At 40.6% G+C, this 10,348-nt stretch overlaps 1 long non-coding RNA gene and 1 pseudogene across 1 annotated transcript in view; both read left to right on the top strand.

The window, feature by feature from the left end:
- The window catches only part of LOC116101136, a 21,168-nt gene that overhangs the window by 571 nt on the left and 10,249 nt on the right, over positions 1-10,348 (top strand). The window contains exon 2 of the long non-coding RNA XR_004122804.1: positions 3,569-3,683. This is a non-coding gene — a long non-coding RNA (uncharacterized LOC116101136). The remainder of the gene's footprint in view (positions 1-3,568; positions 3,684-10,348) is intronic.
- Positions 4,149-4,205, top strand: LOC116104271 (annotated as a pseudogene).

Genomic DNA, 10,348 nt, shown 5'->3' with positions numbered 1-10,348 from the left:
CCTCTCCTCCTCCCACCCCCTCTAACCTAGGTTCTGGTGATTGGACACAGGTTCTTAGGTTTGTAAGGTGGATCTTTAGCAACTCAGTTATCTCCTTAGCCCCTCTATCTACTTCGTTGAAGCCCCATCTAAGAATATTACAGGAATAATTTTGTATTTCTGTTATTTAAAGTTAGTTTGGGCAATAGTCCCGCAGTAGGGAAATTGACATATTAGATTAAAAATGAAACATCAGATTGCCGTCTTAATTTCAAAATTCTTCCTTATCTACCATAATAATCATTCTATACATGTCTTTGTATACATCATAGCATTCTACACAGTATAAGATTTTTTTTAAAAAAAATGTGGCTATAATGTGAGTCTCCATTTTTGTTTTGTTTTTCTTTGCGTTTGCACCACAGATCTCCCTACAGTGTTACCATTAGGGCTGACTAGGTAGGACTTTCTCCAGGCCATTATTTGATATGGCTAAACAATCTTGCATTTAGCAGCTGAGCCATAATTTAATTAACATTTCCTGTTGCTGGATTTTTAGAGTATGACTAATTTCTCAAGATGACAAATAACTTTCCTGTAACAGAATGCAAAGTTTAGTCAGATATTGTTTAATTTTTAGATTGTTTCCTTGGTATTAATTCTGAGAACATTCTATCCTTCTTCATGCATCCTGCTAATTGACTGTGTTGAAAGATGTGTTTTATTCCACTGCTAATGTGTAGGAAGTGCTATCAAAATCTGAATATTCTTATGAGTGCGGCCTATTTTGTAGGTGAGTGAATGGAAGAAAAAACATACCTCATCTTAATTTTTTTCTTTAAGGGGGAGATGGAACATTTGCCCGTGTAGGGTAAATAGATGACCTCATTTTCAATACCTAATCACCTTATTATTCTCTCAAGGTTATGAAATAGCCTTCCAGTAAAGGCTAATCACTTAAGAAACACAGGCAATGGCTTAACCTATAGGTTTCTATAAGCATATATCCCTATGAGGTAAGTCTGCTACTTTGAAATTTTTCTTTTACAAAAACAAAGAGTAGTGGCGAGACTTTTCTTAAAAAAAAAAAAAAAAAGTCTTCAGAACATTTATCTGCATTTATTTATAGCAAAAGCATTGGAGGTACAGAGGGCTCCAATCAATTTAGCAAATCCAATGAAACCAAAAGGACATGGGTTGAATGCACAGAGTTCCACATGAATACAGACTGTCCTGTGGTGCAGTTGGGGAGACCCAGTATATGAGGAGAGGGGGTAGGTCTGGCCAGGCAGAGGATGTTGTGTGTCCCACAAGTCACTCCATCCCCAGTTTCTTTTGTGCAGCTGCCCTTGAACCTGAGCTTCTGGGTTCTGAGAATAGGGAACTGACTACCTTGTGCAGGAGGAAGGCTGTCTCCTTTTAAGGGTGGGGCTGACCGTCCCCAGAATTTTGAAATAGAGGTTATGGTTGGGATCTTCCCACTTCTCTTTCTATACTGCTGCCCACTACCTCCTCCAGATCTCAGAGATCCAGCACTCTGAGTGAGGTCTCCCGACTCCATGCAGCGCTCCTCCCCCATCCCAGTGCCCCAACACTCAGTGATTAGGGGCCACTTCACTCCCAGTCTTCAAAGCCAACAGACTTCTGCCAGAAAGACCATCTGTTTGAAACATTCTTTCTAAATGTGTATGGCACATAGCCTCACGGCTTCCCAGACAGACCCAGCTTCCCAGACAGACGCCTTGGAAACTACACCCTCTTTAAAAGCATGTGGTAAACTAAAGGCTAATTTCTAGATCTTGAGGGGCCTAAATCCCAGCTCTGATAAGAATTCAGGCAGCCACCTTGTTCTTCAGCTGTTAACTGAGGAAGGGACATACAATGAAACCAAAAAAAATGTAACTAATCTGTCTAACACTCTTGACAGGCAGGTCTTAGTAAATGTTGGCTTTTGACCCTCTCCTTTACCGCCCTCCTGCAGAACCCTAGCAGGATTTCTGGCGTCTCTCTGCCTCTAGTAACACAAAGGAAAACAAAGTGTGTAATGAGAGGTATCTGCAGACACAATATATTTATCAGCACACACTAAGTTAAAATTTGGCAACATCTTATTTTGGTTTCAGCTAGGGAAGTTTAATTAGGTAACTGTTATTTTGCTAACTGCATTTGAAAGTTCTCTGATAATAACAGGACTTTCTTATCTTGGTGAGATAATAAAAGAGCACTCAAACATGGCTAGTTGTTTACTTATTTTAAAAGGTTCATATCCAGAAACACATAAAGAAACCATGCAAGTCCATAGCAAAACCCCCATATAATCTGATTTTTAAAATGGGAAATAGGCCATTTCTCAAAAGAACACATAGAAATGATCAACAGGTATATGAAGTGGGGGTGGGGAGATTAAACAGCACCAGCCCCAGAGAACTGCAAGCTAAGCCCACAAGAGATATCACCTCACTCTAATAAGAATGATGGTTATCAACAAGAAAAGACAGTAAATGCTATGAAGGATGTGAAGAAAAAGGAACTTAAACACCTTTCACACTGTCTATAGGGATGAAAATTTATACAGTCATTGCGAAAAACACTATAGAGACCCATAAATAAAACTTAAAATAAAATTGCTATGATATATGCTTAAAATAAAACTGTATGACCTGATAACCCTACCACTGGGTATATTTCCAAAGAAAATGAAGTCAGTCTATCAAAGAGACAGCCATGCTCCCTTGTTAGGGAAAAAACAAGAAACAGAAGTAGACCAAGTACCTACAAACTGATTAAGAGATAAGGAATAGACAACAGAATAGTATTCAGACAAACATCCTTTTATTTGTGACAGCATGGAATGGAAAATCATTAAGTGAAAGACAAATACATGATGCCCCCATCCATTCACATGTACAATCTAAAAAAGTTGGATTTAGAAGACATGACAATAGAATAGGATTGTCAGAGGTTAAGACAGTAGATGGTAGGGAGAGGGGTGGCAATTTGGTTAATAGGCACTAATTAGGTTAGAGATATGGTGCTCTGCTGTGGAGCAGAGTGACCCTAGATTAGATGATGCTAAGATGTTTATTTACTTCAAAGGAGACAGAATGATTTTGCTGTGAAGAAACTATGAGTGTTTAAGGAGAGAGAATTGCTTCTCCCGATCTGAGTATTACACTGCTTATATGGGTATTGAAATAAATGGTCAATAACATTGGTGTGCCTTTGTTGTGTCCATTAGACATGCCAGGGATAACTGGCTTTTGTCCTGAAATGTTCTCGTTTCTGTCAAAAGTTGTATACCTCTGAACAATCCCAGTCCTGAGTAAATCAGAAGGTCTGCTCATCCACTAACCGGGATGTTAAGGGTGGCTACCATCCTTTAGCTTCCACATCAGTATAGCTGTGAGTGGATGACAGTGTCCATGTGGAGCACAAAGCTAGTATTTATTAACTTATTTTTGCATCTACCTACATCACAGATATTGGACTGTGTCCAGTATGGCACGGCTGCCCTGCCTGTTGACAGTTGATAGATGTAAGGTTTGTTTGTATAATATTGCACATCATTTACTTTATGTTCCTCCTTTAGGAAATGTTCTCCCCACCAAAGTTATCTGGGATTGTTCTCCCTGTCAAGGTTAGTGACTTCATGATAATTAGAAGCAGCACAAGACCAGGAGTCAAGGGTGTGTCTCAGCAAAATGGTAAATATTGTGACCAACAGGACAGCTTTAAGGCTGTGGGAAAGAACAATGAAAACATGAGTTTAAGAATGTATAATGTCTCAACTATGTAAGATATAGGAATCAATATGAATTATATGAGGGGCTTCACAGACCTAAAAGAACAGAGGCGTCTGCATTATGAGCTAGCTTGTCAGAAAGATATTAAGAAAGGAGATAAGGAGATTTAGGGAGTGGTGATCACAAATCAAGCTACCACCCAGCTAAGTTTATTGTCTGTGCTTAAAAAGACAGGCAGATCTCTGAATTTATTTGCCATGTTAAAAAAAAAATGCACTTGCTATCTTCTAAGAATCGACAGCTAAGGTCATAAAATGCTGATTCATGGGGTAATCAAGAGGGAATCTGATAAAAATTATTGAATTGATATGTAAATAAAAGACTGGACTTTTGGTCAGCTAGAGATGAGGTAGCAGAGAGATATTGCAGTTTTCTTTTGGGAATTTGTCTGGTGGGTTTTCTGACTTTGGTTGGAAAACCCATGAGCTATCCTGAGAGCTTTTAAAACTTTTTCTAGCAAGAGAGAGCAGACTACAGAGCTGCCCACTTGTACCCACCATTGACTTTGAGTCTTTCTTTCTCTGCTCCCAAACACCCCTTCTTCAGGAACCTCTCTCCAAGATGAGGTCAGTCCTTGGTAAGACTGTAGCTTGTGGTTGTTGCTGTTGGTGTGCCCAAGTTTGGTTTTGGTATTGCAATGACGTTCACCTTTTAGAATGAGTTTGGAAGAATTCTTTCTTAATCTTAATTTTTCAGTCTGAAAAGATTGAATTGTGTGTCTTCTTTTTCCTTTCTGCTTTTTTTCATATTTCTTCATAAAAGCATGCCATTTGATTGAGGTCTTATTCTTTGTTTTCATTTGATTGTTTTTGTATGATGGTCTTGCTGTGTGAACAAGTTTGAGCTCACTGTGTAACTCAAGAATCTTGAACTTTTGTCAACTGACCTGCTTCAGCTGTGATTACAGGTGTGCACAATCAGGTCCGGCTACTCTGGTCTCTATGGCTTTTCAAAAGTTCCAACAAGTTTCAACATCATTCAGGGCTCGTTCATAGGCCATCAGATTAAACTGATGTCATTGGCTGGGCATCTGTTAATCATATTTCCCAGACACTGATAGCTCTACCCTCTGCCAATTGGTAGCTGCTACTACTACTATCTACCCTTACCTAGACCATGCTTCAAACATTGCCTTTCAGTAGCCATTACCAGAATTACACTGACTATTCCAGCATCCTTTTCAGAAGCTTACAAAGCTCAAATCTGGCAAAATCTAGCTCTAGAGTTTCTTCATCATCTACCCATATCCCACCCCCACCCCCACCCCCAGCTCTATTTCAGCCCACAAGCTTCTTCATTCTCCTCCCAATCCCATTACAAGTCATTCTCACTCAACACAAAGGCCATGTGTGTGTTTACATTAAAATATAAGGTGAGAATAAGATTTAAATTCCCCTAAAATGTATAGGGTTACCACCTCAATAGACACACAAATCAAGTTTATGTTTATCTTAAGCAAAGAAATTCCAAGGCAACAAAGGGGGATCCAGGACCTTCAGGCAAGTGCAAGAGCTAAACCCTGAACCCCTGTGCTTTTTAAGCAGGCCTCAAGAAAACCATGTCCAAAAAAGCAAATTATCCCTTTACTAACTGCAACTTCCCCAAAAAACTCTGTTTTGAACCCAAAATTTAAAAGCTCTAAACATAAAGATTAGAAGCATATATTAGTTATATATGTCATGTAGTCAGCTAACATATAATATTAAATAACTAAAAATTAAAGATAACTTAATACTGTGACTTATGAAATTCTAAGGAAGCCACAAACTCAATTAAAAAGTTTGTTTCCCCCTGGAGTAGTAATGATTCCAAAATCCAACTAAAAGAAGGCTTCAGCTTTTGTGGGTAACGGGCTTGGCTTTCCTGTGGCTGCTCTTCCTGACGCCATTGTTGTACTGACTTAGCTTTTCTCTCTTTCTGTTTCATTTTCCCAGAAATAAAAGCTGTTTCCATCCTACTATGTCCACTTTGCAAATAAAATCCCACACAAAATGGGTCATCCCTCATTCTTTGCCCCACAATGAAAGCCTCATCTCACGTTTCTCTTCAGACTTTTATATATCGGAATCTAATGCAGCATTTGGGTCCTGCTTCCCTCTATGGCTCCTGCTTATTTCAATAGCACACCGGCCCCTTTCTTCAGAAAGCTCCACAAAAATTCAAGGGGAAAAAGACTGCGTAAACCTCTTTCATCACCATTACCCAGTTACTTGATACTAGTGGGAAAACCTACTATCAAAATTCAGAAGAAACGAAGTTCTTAGGCCATGAAGGAGTCGCTCAAGGGTTAGGGTTAGGGTCCTGTTCTTTGAGAGTCTGGTATTGGGTAAATAAACTGAATGGTGGAGGAAATCTCAACTATTAGAGTATGTAGGTGACTTACAGAGTTCCTTCCAAGTTAAGATCCTATTAATTATTAATTATTAACTTTGGAGCAATTTCTTGGTCCTTGACTTGATGGTTTGGCCCTCTGCCAGGAAATTTGATGTTCTGAGTCATGTGTCTTCCACTGCTTTATGGTTCCTAACCCTAGGCTTCTTCTACTATTGCCAACCCAACCTATAACGTAGACAAGAGATTAACAAACATTGAGTAATTTTAAATACAAGCTGCTAGATTACAGGAGAGCTTTCAGTAGTTGGCAATGTGACTATATGAGAAATGAAATATGAAGCTACCAGGAAAGTTTGATAAAAACCACAAAGGATAACAATCAACGGATGTCAGCAAGAAGTATTAGTGTTACAGGGGAGCGGGGGTGGGGTGGGGGTGAGGGGGATGGGGGATGGGTAAATAGATGCAGTTTATGTTTGTTCACTTTTTAGCTTAATGGAATGGCTTTTCAGTTTAATGCTCTGAATGGTTTGTTTGGGTTTGATTACCTGGGAACTTCAGAGGCAGCATGGACACAGAAGGTGAGGTCTACATTGTCTATTTCCCCACCTGTTGAAGTGCCATGGGGCTGTCATGGTCCCTTGACAGATGGCCATAAGGCCTAGATTTCAGGTCTAGATGAGAGACCTATGCCTTGAGGCACTGTAATCCCTTGATTCTTACATACTCCACAAACCACTGTAATTGGTTCCTGTGATAAACTATCTTCTGAGTATCCATGAGCATCAAATAAATGCTTGTAGTCAGTTGTCAAAAGCAACATAATTCACACTAGCCAAAAGATGGAAGTAACTCAACTGTAGTCTATCATTAATTTAACCTTGATCAGTAATTTTAAAAAAGTGGGATTCTGATAAATATACAACCATATAGACTAACCTTAACAATATCGTGCTAAGTAAAATAAGCCAATTATAAAAGGTCACATTTGCTCTAATTCCATTTATAGAAAATACCCACAACTGGTACACATAGAAAGACAGAAGATTTGGGTTGCTATGGGTTAGAATTAGGCAGAAATAAGGGAGTTAGAGACTATGGTGGTTTGAGTGAAAATGGCCCCCATAGGCTTGCATGGAGGGGCACTATTAGGAGGTGTGGCCTTGTTGGAGAAAGTGTGTCACTGGGGGTGGGCTTTGAAGTTTCAGAAGCTCAAGCCAGGCCCAGTTGGCTCACTCTCTCTTTTCTGCTGCCTGTGGATCCAGATGTTGAACTCTCATCTCCTTCTCCAGCACCTCCATATTAGCCACACTTCCTGCCATGAAGGTAACAGACTAAACTTTTAAAACTCTAAGCCAGCCCCAATTAAATGCTTTCCTTTATAAAAGTTGCTGTGGTCATGGTGTCTCTTTGCAGCAGTAGAACACTGACTGAGACAGCGATGTTGGGAAAGGTTTTAGAAGTGAACAGAAGTGATAATATTGAGAATGGCTTAAGTGGTCATTTAAATTTATTTTATTGGCATATTTATTTATTATCTCATTGGCCTGAGACTGGCCAATGTGTGTGTGTGTGTGTATACATATGATCATATGTATATATATGATTTAAAAGACACAATTGGTTCCAGGACAGCCGAGGCTACACAGAGAAACTCTGTCTCAAAAAGCCAAAAAAAAAAAAAAAAAAAAAAAAAAAAAAAAAAAAAAAAAAAAAAAAAAAAAGACACAATTGTTGGAGTATAATCCCAGCATTCAGAGGCTGAAGCTGGAAAAATCACAAGCTCAAGGCCAGCTGTTATGGCTAATCTTGGTTGTTAACTTGACTAAATCTGGAATCAACTAAACCCTGAGTTGCTGGGCACCCCTGTAAGGGATTTTATTAGCCCTCTATTGTGAGGTCAGAAGACACCTTCTGGTGGCAGCCCACAGAAAGGGACATGAAAAAGGGAAGCTTGGCTTTCTGCTGGCTCGCCCTCACTCTTCACTGGCAAGTTTCTCTCGCTTGTTGCAACAGGTGTTAAATTTGCTTCTTCAGGATTCCAATGTAGACAGATGATCAGCAGCTCTCCCGGAATCCTATAGGAGGTCTCTGGCACCAGATAGGTATGCCTAACCTTCTTGTGAGATGAGTATGCATTGCTCATGTCTGTCCAGGAAGTCTGTCTCACACACGCACATGCCCACGCACACGTGCGCTTGCACACACACACACACACACACACACACACACACACACACACACACACATACACACAGGAATGTGTGTGCAAGCCCCAGGGATCCACCTGTCTCCACCACTCCTTGGGATTACAAGTGCATACCACCACACCTGACTTTTTTTTTAATGTGTGTTCTGAGAGATTTCACTCAAGAAGCAAGCACTTTACCAACTTGTCCTTACTTTATTACCAACAAGTCCCTTACTTTGTTTTGGAGACAAAGTCTTCTATTGGCCTGAGACTGGCCATGTAGTCTAGGCTGGCTGTCCAGTGAGCCACAGGGATTCACCAGTCTGGAACTACAAACACAGGCTGTCATGCCTGGCTTTTAAAATATGGGTTCTGGGGAATGGAACTCAGACCTCCATGCTTGTAAAGCAATCACTCTGCAAACCAAGCTCTTGATGTACCCCAAAATGAGCAATCACTCTGCAAACTAAGCCCTTACTGTACCCCAAAATGAGCTTTGAAACAAAGTCTCATCATTTGCCAAGATGGGGGGCTGAATTCACCACAATCCCCCAACTTCGAGATAAACCCTCCATGCCCAAGTCTAGCTCCAGCTACCTCTTCATTGTGTGTATTTCTTCATCTTTTTTTTTTTTTTTTTTTTTTTTTTGGCTTTTTGAGACAGGGTTTCTCTGGGTAGTCCTGGCTGTCCTGGAACTCACACTGTAGTCCAGGCTGGCCTCGAACTCAGAAATCCACCAGCCTCTGCTTCCAAAGTGCTGGGATTAAAGACATGCGCCGCCACTGCCTGGTGTATTTCTTCATCTTTAAAAATAAAACATCCCTCCATGTCTTTCCCCCAAAGGCTCAGTAAGGGGTTTCATTATGACATCCCCACAAAGAGTATATAATGTCCTTTGATAATATTTAGCCCTGATATTATTCTTTCTTATCTCCCTCTTGTCCCTTGCACAATTCCATCTGAGAGAAACGCTGTCATATTTGTCTTTCTGGCGCTGGCTTGTTTCACTTCATGTGATTTCTGGTTTCATCTATTTTCCTACAAATGATTTCCTTCTTTATAGCTGAACAAAACTCCACTGTGCACATATGCTACATTTTCTTCCCTCATCCTCCGACGGCATCCGGGATGACCCCATCTCTTTGATGTTGTGTGCACTGCATTAATAAGATGGATATACAAGTGTCTCTTTAGTATGCTGACTTTGGGGTTTTGCAGGGCTGTATTCTCACGCTGGATCATATCATAGCTCTAGTTTTAATTTTTGGAAGAACTTCTGCTCTGATCTTCACAGTGCCAGACAAATTGATCGTCGGAGCAACAGTGCGTACATAAGTTGTCCCCTCCAACGCCCACCCCCTCCCATCCTTGCTGGCACGTGTTGTTTTTAGTTTCTTGGCAAGAGCCATTCTGAACTCATGTGATAGAATGTCAATGCGGTTTTGATTTGCTTTGTTCTGATGCCTAAGGATCATGGGAGTAACTACATAGCAACGACTTGATAAAGCAATGTCTATTGTAAGTCTGTAAAAGTCACTATACAGAGAAACCCTATCTCGAAAAATTAAAAAAAAAAAAGTCTGTAACAGTTGTCCTCTCAGGTTCCCTCACTAACCCCTGTGAAAAAAATGTCACGAGAAATACATTTTTACCGAAATTAGTAGTTTTATAAGATCTCCCTGAAAGGCCCAGCCATTGGTGGATGCTATTCCACCCACTAACCAGAGCCAAGGCTTGGCCTCTGGGTTTTCTTCAACAGATTGGACTGATAAAGCTGTTCCCTAAATGGGCACAAGCAGACAGCAACGCAACTGAAGAGAGATGCTCTCCTGAACTTCATTCAGTCCAACAGTCTCATGCCACCTTTCCCACAGAATCAGTAAAACCTCCTACTCCATCATCACCAGCCCATTTACATGGTCCACCTTGAATGATGTGCTTTTTTTGATAAAAGAGGAGAGGGCTGCCTGCCTGCCTGCCTCCCTCCTTCCCTCCCTCCCTGCCTGCCTGTCTTCTTGCCTGCCTGCCTGCCTGCCTGCC

The sequence above is a fragment of the Mastomys coucha genome, unplaced genomic scaffold (genome assembly GCF_008632895.1).
Source record: "Mastomys coucha isolate ucsf_1 unplaced genomic scaffold, UCSF_Mcou_1 pScaffold21, whole genome shotgun sequence".
NCBI lineage: Eukaryota > Metazoa > Chordata > Mammalia > Rodentia > Muridae > Mastomys > Mastomys coucha.
This window is presented reverse-complemented; position numbering and strand designations above follow the sequence as displayed.